This window comes from Camellia sinensis, chromosome 3, assembly GCF_055761805.1.
Source record: "Camellia sinensis isolate YWXY chromosome 3, ASM5576180v1, whole genome shotgun sequence".
Classification (NCBI taxonomy): domain Eukaryota; kingdom Viridiplantae; phylum Streptophyta; class Magnoliopsida; order Ericales; family Theaceae; genus Camellia; species Camellia sinensis.
In genome coordinates this window covers 219,912,048-219,925,441 of record NC_138963.1, presented here as the reverse complement: position 1 = coordinate 219,925,441, position 13,394 = coordinate 219,912,048, and the positions used below count along the sequence as shown (strand labels likewise).

General features: G+C 34.2%; 1 pseudogene; it reads left to right on the top strand.

The window, feature by feature from the left end:
* Nucleotides 1-13,394, top strand: part of LOC114290210 (myb-related protein 308-like) — a 68,908-nt pseudogene that overhangs the window by 42,359 nt on the left and 13,155 nt on the right.

The window sequence follows — 13,394 nt, the reverse complement described above, 5'->3', positions numbered from 1 at the left end:
TCAATTATTGCTGGCTACATGCAAGCATCGTGAAGTTTATCATCACTAAATCTTAAATATGAATACATATATATATATATATATATGCAAGTATTTATGTCAAGCTGGCCCCGAAATCCGCATAACACACCTTTCGTACATCCAGGACTGAATCGACACAAATTTAAACATTTTCTGACATGCGGAACGAAACCAATTTCAAACATCACAAATTGAACTTCGACAAGGGGCATAGTTTCACTACAAAAAATGTAATTCCAGAATGTCAAAATGAACAACTAGTACCTGTAACAAATGAATGGTGCAACTGGCCGTTTTCGACAAGAGCCAGCAATAGTGTTAGACATTTGGATATGTTGTTCGGCAATTGTCTTCAATCTTTTCCTTCCCCTTTATGAAAAAGCAAATCATACAAATTAGATTGAAGGGAAAATTACAGGGGTGGTGTACACATTTTGTCGTTGTCTAATTTGAATCGATGCACTTTAAACTCCTTAAATTCTGACACTCCAGTTTAAATTTCCTGGACAATTTTGGTCAAATTGCTAATGCCGTTTGTGATTTTTATAACAAATATTGTAATGTCAATTGATTGAGATTATGTAAGTTGAGTAAAATTATAAGTTGACTACAACAAAAAGTACAGTTGTCACGTATATGCATATTTTCTGATAGAAAACAGTGAAGAGTTGTAATTAAATGGACGTAATTGAAACAAAAGTTCACAATTGATGATGCAAAGCGAGACCATTCAAAATTTGTGCAAAAAAAATGATACAAAGACAAAAGTACATGGGCTGCTGTAAGAATTGATCCCAAAAAAAATTCAGCGTATTCCTTGGTGATGGATTTCGTTTGTTTACAAACATATGTATGAAACCAACTGGTAACAAGTCTTGAAAGAGAAAACTAACATTATTGGTGCGAGGTGACCAATATCCATCAGATGTAATGATGACAATTCCTACAAATTATTCCAATCAATATTTACAAGAACACAAACAAACGGCTTCAACATGTGGCTGTTAACCTGAAAATTTTGCGTAAACACAAACAACAAAACGCATAATTTCCCAACACATGTACAGATTTTGAAATGGTCAAAAGAAAGGACACACATCGAAATTTTGCATTTAGTTCACACAGCTTACAATTGAAATAATTATGTGTACAACCGATAAATGCATAATTTCTCAAAAATTGAAGAGCAAGGACTACATTTTGTTTTTTCACTTAGGGCTGAAGGACTACACGCACATACTTTTATGAAGGCCCGACTACAAAGGACAAGGAAGCAACTGAACTATTTCATGACGGAGTTAAACAATCTGGACAGGATTCTGCTGTCACTGAAATTGGTGTTCATCCCAGGTACAAAAACCAGATGAAACCCCATCAAGTTGAAGGCTTCAATTTCCTACTGAACAACGTGGTTGCAGAGAATCGAGGTGGCTGCATCCTGGCCTACGCTCCAGGCTCTCGAAAAACTTTACGGAGTTTTCTGGCCAAGTATCCCCATGCTAGACCACTGGTGGTGCTGCCAAGAGGCATTTTGGCTACATGAAAGAAAGAGTTCTTCACATGGCAAGTTGAGAACATTCCGCTATATGACGTCTACTATGTAAAAGCGGATAATTGAGCACAGCACCTTTGGGTGCTCAGACAGTGAGCAGATCAGAGAAGAATACTTTTCCGGCCGTACAAGCAAGTTTCTTCAATTGTACGTGACAATGAAACAAACAAGACTACCGCTGCTTGCCAACAAATATTACTAACGTACCCATCCATTCTCATTATGGACGAAGGTCATACTCCCACAAATGAAAGTACGCATTTCATGAACTCGCTCAATAAAGTCCAGACAGCCCGCAACTCCTGAATGGCAGCTACCTTTCTCTTCAAATGTAACTGCTATTCAACAGAAAAATGATAATTTCAAGAGAAAGGTAATCGTCATTCATGAGTTGTGTGCAATGACAGGCAAGGTTCTCCATTTCTATGAATGAGATTTTCTTCATGAATTGCCTGGGCTTGTTGACTTTTCTGCATTTCTTCACCTCAGCCCTACAACAGTGCGTGAAGTTGAAGACCTGAACAACTTAGTTAAGAAGTTCAACATCACCTGGGATGGGAGCACACTCTATGTGCACGCACAGTTGAGATCTCTCCTAAAGAGTTCACCTACAGACATCTCAACCACAGAAAGAGAGGGCATTGACGATGCCCGGATGGACCACATCTTAGAAAAGTTGGATATTAGAGAAGAACTGAAGGCAAACTTCTTCCTTAATTTGTTAGGCTTGTGCGAATCAGGTGGGGAGAAGGTTTTGGTTTTCAGCCATTGTCTCCAGCCGCTTAAGTTGTTAGTAAGGCTAGCCATGAAAGTGAAAGGTTCGACTCTGGGAAAAGAATTGGGTGTGGAGAACGAATAGCTCTCTACAAAATTTGAAAATCATCATCCTCATTTCAACTATTTCAATTGTCTTTCCTATGTTTTTAAGTTCAATACCGTCAACTATGCATGGACTTCAGCACTGAAACAAACAGTTGTTTCCTGTGTTACACGGACTCGGGTACGGGTGTCGGGTGCAGGTATGTATGTACAGGTCGGACTCATTAAATCTTACATTCAACGGTACGTAGTCTCGGGAAAAAATATCATATTTTTAATCTAATATGTGACATAATATGGTACTATATGTAACTTACAGTGTCAAAATGACATTTATAGTAATTTGACAATAATTTGCACATATAATAATTGTGTTATATACAATTATATAAGAAGTATCCATTGAAAAGTATCTGACACATATCCCATACCCTTATCCGACTCTCAGGTGTCCGACACGGGTATTTGATCTATTTTGAAGAGTCCGTGTAACACAGATTGTTTCTAAACATAAGTTCTAGCAATATAAAATCACCGAGTACTACAAAATTGAAAGCAGAATTCAACCGAGTGTGTTAGCCGTTGCTGAATCAAGATTAGTCATTATTTGTTTATCGAGTTTCTTCTTTTTTTTCTTTTTTGGGTACTCTAAAAAAAATTATTTTTCCCATGCTAATATTACACAAAAAAAAAAATTTAAGTCTTTTTTGGTTATATATAACCTAACAAGTTGACCATGTAAATGCAGAACACCTTTTATGCTTGTTGCTAACTACGATGATACCTATGTTTAACTTGCAGCACTGATAGCAGCGGGAAGACTTCCTATTCGAAAAGGAGAAAATACAAAAATCGAGTACAGAACAGTTCTTATTGGGTCGATTTCAGGTAGCAGAGGGAAGAGTTCCTATTCGAATAGCACAAAATACCAAAATGGAGTACAGAACAGTTCCTATTGGGTTGATTTCGGGTTGGGTGTGAAGGTATATGCAAATGAAAGAAGACAAACAAGGAGATAGAGAAAGAGAGAGCACGAAATAAAAGAAATACCAACCAGAGGAGACAAATCGACGGTGGTGCTCGATTAACCCTTGTGGTTGTGCTCCAGCGACAAAAATCAACTTCAAAAAAGAATTTATGCATCCACTTCCATGGTTAGCCTTCCCAACAACTTAAATGATTGATGTTCGCCAAACTCAAGTAAATAAGCTTGTTCTTTCACTATGATTTTTGCCCTCAAATATTTTTCTCTGTAAAACCCAACAGCTACGGGGAAATGGAACAACGGAGAGACGGGGAGAGAGAAAGACAAACAAAGAGAGAGGGTCCGAGATGGAAGAAAGACGGACGGGCCGAGGGAACTTACACCTTTTATGAAAACTTACGGCATTTTTGAAAATTTTATACTTTTTCTGACAACTTACACCTTTTTCTGACTTCACTTACACCTTTTTATGAAAAGTTACATCATTTATAAATTAATTTTGTTCATAAAAGTTACACCTTTTCTTGGAACTTACACTTTTGGTAAAAAAAAAACTTACACATTCTCTGAAGTCCCTTAAAGCTTTTGTGGAAAAACATACGCCTTTCATGAAAACATGACTTACACGTTTTGTGAAAAAACATACACCTTTTCAGAAAATTTACACATTTTGTGAAAGAAATTTTTTCATACAATTTACACATTTTTAAAACATTCACTTTTTCTGAAAACTTATACGTTGTAGTGAAATTACTTACACCATTCCTCAAAAGTTATACCTTTTGTAAAATATTTTATTTCAAAAATTTACACCTTTTGTTTGAACTTACACATTTTCTGAAAACGCAACTTACACCTTTTGCCAATTTACTTACATCTTTTGTGGAAAAACTTACACCATTTCTCAAAAATTACACCTTCTGTGAAATACTTTGTTTCCAAAAATATACATCTTTTGTTCAAACATACACCTTTTCTTAAATCTTATGCCTTTTGCTAAAAATAGTTACACCTTCTCTAAAAAGTTACTTCTTTTGTGAAATAAACTTTGCATAAAATTTACACATTTTGTGAATCGAAGACTTAGACTATTTTTGAAATCATTTACACCTTCTGTGAAAAACATAAACCTTTTTTGAAAAGTTACACCTTTTGTAAAATAAAATTTTTCATAAAATTTACACCTTTTGCTAAACACATACACCTTTTCTAAAAGTTTACACCTTTTGGTGTAAATACTTACACATTTTTCTGCAAAGTTACTTCATTTGTGAGTTAATATTTTTCATAAAATTTACACCTTCTATTGGAAGTCACACATTTTCTGAAAACAAAATTTACACCTTCTGTGACATTACTTGCATATTTTGTGAAAACATTTACACGTTTTTTGAAAATTTACACCTTTTATGGAAAATTTACTTTCATAAAATTTATACATTTTGTGAATCCTTACACCTTGTCTGAAAGTTTAAACCTTTTAGTGGAAGTACTTACACCATTTCTGAAAATGTGTAAATATTTTCCCCAAAAGGTGTACACTTTCAGAAAAAAAAAAAAAAAAAAATGTAAGTTTTTTACAAAATGTGTAAACTTTATGAAAACATATTTTCATAAAAGGTGTAAATTTTCAAAAATCGTGTAACTGTTTCCTCAAAAGATGTAAGTTATGTCACAAAATGTGTAACTTTTGTTTTCAGAAAAGGTGTAAGTCATAATAAAAGGTATTTCACAATAGGAGTAACTTCTCAGAACATGTGTAAGTTTTTAACAAAAGGTGAAAACTTTTCCATAAAAGGTGGAAATTTTCAAAAAAGATGTAACTGTTTTCACAAAGGATGTAAGTTATGTCACAAAAGGTGTAACTTTTGTTTTCATAAAAGGTGTAAATTTCATTGAAAAAAAAAGTTCACAAAAAGAGTACATTTTCAAAAAAGGTGTAAGTATTTCCACCAAAAGGGGTAAATTTTCAGAAAATGTGTAAGTTTTTAATAAAAGGTGTAGACTTTTTGAAAACATATTTTCATAAAAGGTGTAAATTTTCAAAAAGGTATAACTATTTTCACAAAAGATGGATGTTATGTCACAAATGGTGTAACTTTTGCTTTCAGAAAATGTGTAAGTTCTAATAAGAGGTGTAAATTTTATGGAAAAAAATTATTTCATAAATGGAGTAACTTTTCAGACAACGTGTAAGTATTTCCAACAAAAGGTGTACACTTCAATAAAAGGCGTAAACTTTAAGAAAATGTGTAAGTTTTTAACAAAAGGTGTATTTTTTATGAAAGGTAGTTTTCCATAAAATGTGTAAATTATTTGACAAAAGGTGTATGTTGTTTGACAAAAGGTGTTTGTTCTGTTTTCAAAATGGTGTAACTTCAAATAAAAGGTGTAAATTTTTGTAATGAAATCACCTTACAAAAGGGGTAACTTTCCCGAAAAGATGTAAGTATTTGAATGAAAATGTGTAAATTTTCAAAATAAATTGTTTCACAAAAACTGTAACCTTCCAAAAAGAGTGTAAGTGTTTTCACAAAAGATGAAATTAACTTCACAAAAGGTGTAAGTTCTGTTTTTTCGCAGAACGAGTAAGTTGCTAAAATCCAATCAAACTGTATTTGTGTTGTTCATGGCAATGTGTGAGAGAATGAGCGTTTGGGAGGGCTTCGACTAGCGAGTCTGGATCCAAATCCAACCAAATATGTCCATGTAAAAGAGAACTTGTTTTTAAAATAGACGAAGTGGGGGAGAGAGACGGACCGATATCGACAGGCAAAGACCGAGATAGACACAGTTCGACAGAGAGAGACGGACCAAGATCGACACAGACAAACCAAGATCGATACAGACAGAGATCGGCAGACAGAGAGAGAGAGAGACCGACATCGACAGAGAAGAGCCCGAGATCGACAAAAAGAGACCAAGATCGATAGAGACAGAAAAAACTTTTGATTTGCACCAGTGGCGGTGGCGGTGGCAATGTCAGTCGGCGGTGGCAACGGTGGCCCGCGACTGTTTGGTGGTCAGTAGTGATAAAATTTTCAATGTATTAGTCGTCGATAAAATTTAGACCTTCTTTGGGAACTTATATCTTTTGTAAATACGAAACTTGCAGCTTAATTCTCTTTCACAAAGTTTACACATATTCCTAAATTTTACACATTTTCTAAAAATTTACACCTTTTCGTGGAAATATTTACAACTTTTTTGAAAAATTACACATTTTGTGGAAAAACCTTTTTCATAAAATTTGCACATATTATTTGAACTTACACTTTTAGTGAAAACAAAATTTGTAGAAAGTTATTCACAAAAACAGTAACCATTCAGAAAAGGTTTAAGTTTTTAACAAAAGGTATAAATTTTATGCAAATATTTTTTCCATGAAAGGTGTATATTTTCAAAAACTTGTCGATGGTTTCACAAAAGATGTAAGTTATGTCACAAATGGTGTAAGTTTTGTTTTCACAAAAGGTGTAAGTTTCCATTAAAAATGTAAATTTTATGAAAAATATAATTTTACAGAAGGTGTAACTTTAAGAATTTCCCCTAAAGGTGTAAACTTTATTCAAACAGATTTCCATACAAGATGTAAACATTTTCAGAAAAGATGTAAGTTATCTCACAAAAGGTGTAACTTTTAATAGAAGGTGTAAATTTCCTGCAAAAAATTGTTTTACAATCAGAGTAGCCTTGCAGAAAAGGTGTAAACTTTCAGCAGAGGTGTAAGTTCTTGACAAATAGTGTAAACTTTATGAAAACATATTCTTCATAGAAGGTGTAACTTTTCATAAAACGTGTAAATGTTTGCAAAAATATGTAAGTTATGTAACAAAATGTTGGTTTTGTTTTCAGAAAAGGTGTAAGTTCCAATAAAAGGTATAAATTTGATGAAAAAATAATTTTACAAAAGAAGTAACTTTTCAGAAAACGTGTAAGTATTTCCCCCAATGGTGTAAACTTTCAGCAAAGGTGTAAGTTTTTAACAAAAGATGTAAACTTTATTCAAAAATATTTTCCATAAGAGGTGTAAATATTTTTACAAAAGATTTAAGTTATGTCACAAAAGGTGTAAATTCTAACAAAAGGTGTAAATTTTCTATTTCACAAAAAGGTGTCCACTAAGAGGTGTAAAGTTTATGCAAAACATATTTTCCATAGAAGGTGTAAATTTTTTCACACAAGATGTAAGTTATTTGACAAAAACTGTAAGTTCTATTCTCAGAAAATGTGTAACTTCCAATAAAAGGTGTAAATTTTTTTAATAAAATTGTTTACAAAAGTAGTAACCTTTCACAAAAGGTGTAAGTATTTCAACGAAAATGTGTAAATTTTACAAAATAAATTATTTCACAAATGTGTAACCTTCCACAAATAGTGTAAGTGTTTTCACAAGAGATGTAAGTAACCTCGCAAAAGGTGTGAGTTCCGTTTTTTTAGAAAACGTGTAAGTTCCTAAAATCCAATCAAATTGTATTTGTCTTGTTCAAATAATGACAATGTCAGAGAGAAGCGGCGTTTCAGAGGGCTTGGTCTTTCTCTCAGTAGAAGTCTGTTTCAGAGAAGACCAGTTTGGGAGGGCTTGGAATACCGACTCCAAGTCCAAATCCAACCAAGTATGTCAATGTTAAACAGAACCATTTTTAATATAGAGGAAGGGACAAAGAGAGAGACAGACCGAGATCGACAGACAAAGAGACCGAGATGGACCATCAACAGAGACAGCCAGACCGAGATTGACAGAGAAGAGACCGAGATCAACAGAGACAGACCAAGATCGCTGGAGACAGACCGAAATAGACAGGGATCGACAGAGAGAGACCAAGATCGATAGAGAGAGAGAGAGAAAAAAAACCTTTGATTTGCGTCAGTGGCGGTGGCGGTGGCCGTAGCGGTCGCCGTGGCGGTGGAGATGTCAGACGGCGGTAAGCACCAGAGGCCACCGACACTTGGGTGGTCAGCGGGGGTCAGGATTGGTGGTGACTATTTTGTGTGCATGTGAGAGAGAACAGAGAAATGGACGGTGGGAAACAGAGAAGAGAGAGGTCGATCTTAAACAGCGCCCTAAGATTTTCAACCTTTAGCGACTAAACTGTTATTTGTCGATAAAATTTACACTAAACTAAATTTTACACCCTTTTTCTGAAACGTTACACATTTTCTGAAAAATTTCTAAACTTATACCTTTTCGGCAAAATACTTACACCATTTTCTGAAAGTTTACACCAATTTCTGAAAGTTTATACCTTTTCATCAAAACACTTATACCATTTGAAATTATTAATATATTATATTATTTAATTAATTTACCTGCCAAGCGACCCGTTTAGCATGTCACCAATGTGTAAACTTTCAAAAAATATCCTATAAGAGAACATATAAAAGGTGTAAATGCAAAATACTAAGGGTGTAAATGCCTTGCATACCATATACAAAGCACACCGAAAAAAAGCCCTATTTTTTAATCTATGTAACACTAGTATTAATTGAACTAATGACGTTTAAAACTAGAATAACCTGTTCTTATATATATTAGTTTATTGAAACGGGTGATATGTTTTTACTTAACATTAAAATACTATTTTATTTTGTTAATAAAGTCATTTTTTAGCTATCTAAGAGCATCTCCAACCGTGAATCAAAAATTTCACCAATTCTGAGTTCAAAAATGGCCATTTCCTGAATTTGATACTTCAGGCTCCAACGGTTCACCTTCACCAAATCTATCCCGGGACAACCGGGTGGTCGACCGGCCGGTTGACCGGCCGGTTGACCGGTTAGGCCAAAAATTTTTTTTTTTTTTTTTTTTTTTGCGAATTGTCTGAACTTTTTTTGAACTTTCTGAACTTTTTTCGGGACAACCGGGGTGGTCGACCGGCCGGTCAACCGGCCGGTTGACCGGTTAGGCAAAAAAAATTTTTTTTTTTTTTTTTAACGGTTTGAACTATTTTTTCTGAACTGTTTGAATCTTTTACTGGTTGACCGGTTGGTCAACCGGCCGGGCAACCGGTTGGTCGACCGGTGTAGCATTTTCAACGGTCAGTAACAGTGATTTGGTAAAATCTGTGTCTTGATCTCAGTTTGATGTCTTGTTTGCTAAATTCTCATTTTGGTATGACTTTGGTGCAACCGTTGGAGCGTGAAAAAGTGGGTTTTTCATCAAAATTTAAATCTGATGCTGGGTTTGGTTCAGCGTTGGAGATGGTCTAAGTAAAAATATTTAGTTATTTGTTTCGGCTGATTTAAATGACAAAAAAAAAAAGTCAATATTTGTAGTAAAATCTATCATGTTTGACAAAAGCTAAAAAAATCACATTAAATATATATATATATATATATATATTTGTGAATTTTTGTTTTTATTTTTATTTTTATTTTTGAGGTCCTTGTAATTTGGAATGAACTAAAAAGAAATTCAAAATTCTACCTGAACTTTTCCAATAATAAAAAAGGCGTTTGTTAAAAAAAAATAAATAAAATGGGCGTTTGTCAAACCCTCAGTTTTTTGAACTTCGGAATGTACTCAAACTCAGATTATTTACATTTACCAAGTTGATTTCAAACGATCTTTCAAATGGTGAAACACTAGTTGAACTCAAGTAATTCCGTTTACAGTTGTGATTTTTGTGCTTATGTATGTATGTATGTATGTATGTATGTATGTATAGGTGGTCTCTGATAGCTGGGAAGTTAGCAGGAAGAACTGATAATGAAATAAAGAATTACTGGAACACCCATTTGAGAAAAAAGCTACTGAGCAGAGGGATTGATCCAGTCACACATCGGCCACTGAATGAGCCAACAACCACAACAACCACAACCTCTAATTCTACAACACTAATATTTTTCTGCTGTCGAAGATAAAAAGGAGGGGGAGGAGAATTATGAGGTAATAATTGGGTGTCAAGAACAGAAAAACACAAGCCAGGAACAATGTCCTCCTCAATTAAATCTCGAGCTTCGCATTAGCTTGCCTTCCCACCATCCACCACCACAGCTTCCATCAAAGAGAATAGGGAAGAGTCTTTGTTTCAGTTGCAGATTGGGTTTATTCAACAATAATGAGTGCACTTCTTGTATTAACAGAGATGATTTGGTTAGCCTAAACACTGGTGTTGTGGATTATGTAAACTTTTCTCAACAATGAAATTACTCTTCTTCTTTTTTTTTCTTTTTTTTGAAATATTTCTATAATGACCATATATTTTTACTATTTTATCTTGTTGTCAGCACTGTGTTAGAGATATATATTGGTTGTGAAATCTATTACATTAATATCATGGTGTGACTCATTGGAGATATTTAAATTTGATCAATGTTCGGAGAATTGAAAATGTAACAAACTTAGAAAAAATGTCTAAAAATAAAATATAGGGTGTAGATTCAAGTATAATGTGGAGCAAGTTACACTCAAAATGAATATAATTTATTTTTTTTATTTTTCAAACATTTTTTTATGCATTTTTTTTTAAGTTTATAGCATTGTTGTTATAGAATTAATGTGGAGGTGGGAATAGAATATATTGACAATAGTGCTACTAAACACTATTTTTAATGAAGGGGTATAATATTTTTTTTAGAATGTATTGACAATAGTGCGACTAAACATTATTTTTTTAGTCTACAACTCTTCTCTATTGTTGATGACATGAGATGAGGATGAATTCAAAGATATGACATAAGATGAGGGTATAAATTGATCTTCCCATTTTTTAGTAAATACTTTCCATTTTTACCACAAATTTGATAATTTATATGATTACTGATCTACTCCTCGAGTTTATTAGGGAAAAAAAACACTGTTAGTAATGGGCGCCCATGTGGCATGACCATTAAATTTGATTTTGAATCCTTATCCAAATAGGTTTTGATTTTGAAATCAAACCTATTTAGGATAACCACTCTTGAAACAGACGTTATCAGTTTGAACTGATATAGATAGATATAATATATATTAGATATTATCTGTATCTTAACTGATATGGATAGATATTATAATATATTAAATATTTGTTATATGGTTATGGGTAATCCAAGAGAAACAACGTTGAGTCTGTTTCAACCCATATTCTGACTCTCTCCCAAGAAACAACGATCAAGTCAGTTGCACTGTGGTTTGTGTGGGTGATATTCACCATTGTAATATCACCCCACTGCTGGGATTGATTGATCTGATTCTGGAAGCACGTGATTTATCCACGAGGTTCTATCATCAAAAGGTATGATCTGATGATTTTATTCCGCTGCATATTCTGTATGTTTACGAGTTGACATTGGTATCAGAGCCTTAGATGGATATTTTCGTGTTTCTATTTTTACATGTGTATATATACATGTATATGCATGAATATTAATGGAGGAGGAAGATGAAGTGCACGGTTTTCTTTTTTGCATTTTAACTCCATTTAGATTGAGAGAGTGATATACCTCAATTTTATGTTGCTTAAATGTTACTTTTAATGCCATAAATGATTTTATTTTGGAAAAAGGAGTCCGGCAGTAAAAAAATCGGAACTGTCAGTACCCTGGAAGGCGGCGCGTGGCCTTCACGCGCCACCACGCCGAAGCCACGCGCGCCCACGCGCGCCCACGCGCCTACACGCGCCGGATGCCATGCTGACGCGCCTGCACGCGCCATCACGCGCGCGTCGGCGGTGCTGTCCGCGCACGCGCGCCGCGTGCTGGAGCCGCGCGCCGAGCCGAGGCTGAGCCGCGCGCCGAGCCGAGGCTGAGCCGCGCGCCGAGCCGATCCTTGAGCCGACTTGCGCTGAGCGGCGCCGAGCCGAGCCGAGCCGTTTTTCCGCGCTGGCTTGGCTCTAAGCCTCTGTTTGTTTGTTTTTTAATTCTGAATTGCGTTAATTGGCCATAATGTATTCGTTATAGCTTTGTTTTAAGCATGGTTGATACCGTTAGACTCAGAATTAATTTTTCTACATTCTGTAAAATTTTGAAAATTTTATGAAAATAAAAAATATTTTTCCTGTGTTAATAATGCATTTTTTTTGCTTTAAAATGCATCTGGTGTTGCATGATTAATTTTCTGGGGTTGAAATTTTTATTGTGGACTTCTGAAATGTTTTAATATCTACTGGTAATATTGTCTCATTTTATCAGTTTCTGGATTTTTTATTTCTAATTTTATGTGTATTTATTAGTCATTTAAAATTCCAGAATATTTCAGAAAAATTTCAGAAGATTTCAGAACAATGTACATTTTAATTATGGCATAATCTGAATATTGTTTCTGTTTACTAGTTTCTGGATTTTTTGTTTCTAATTTTATGTGTGTTTAATTAGTTATTTAAAATTCCAGAAAATACCAGAAAATTTCAGGATGATGTACTTTCTGTTATGGCATAATTTAAATATTGGATACAGCATATTTTTTTTTTTTTTGGGTTTGTAATATGTTGTAATTAGAAGAGCATGTTTATTTATTTATTTATTAGAATTCCATTATTAAATAAATATAGCATGAGTTATTTGTAGATTTACATTAAAATGCTATTGTATGGAATTTATCATGCTTTGTATATGCCATAGTCAGTGGGAGGTTATTCGGTTGAGAGAAATCTTTGTAGATTAACTCCCGAAAACTAATATTTTGCGCATAAATTAAACTAAATTTTGGATAATTGTCACTTGTGGCGCAAGAGATGATTACGAGCATAGCGGATTTTCGATCTTGCGACTTGTGTAATATTGTCACTATTTAATTTAGATTTTTGCGGCAAAATTATATTATGCTAATCAAATTAATCCCAATGCGAATTTCTCTCTAAATTGATTTAGCTTATGAAAGTTAATTTGGTTGACCTAAACTTAGTAGAGATGTTCAAATGTGAACAAACTAATCCCATTCTTTAGATGAGCAAAAGTCTTGGAGACTTTAGGTCAAACCTTAATTGAGCCAAAGTAAGGAAACATGACTCAAAGTCGTCGCGTTTTTGTTGCCTTGTTTGGCACAATAAAAACTAATGTGTGCGCTATAGTTAGCGGCACGCTACATAGTTTTGG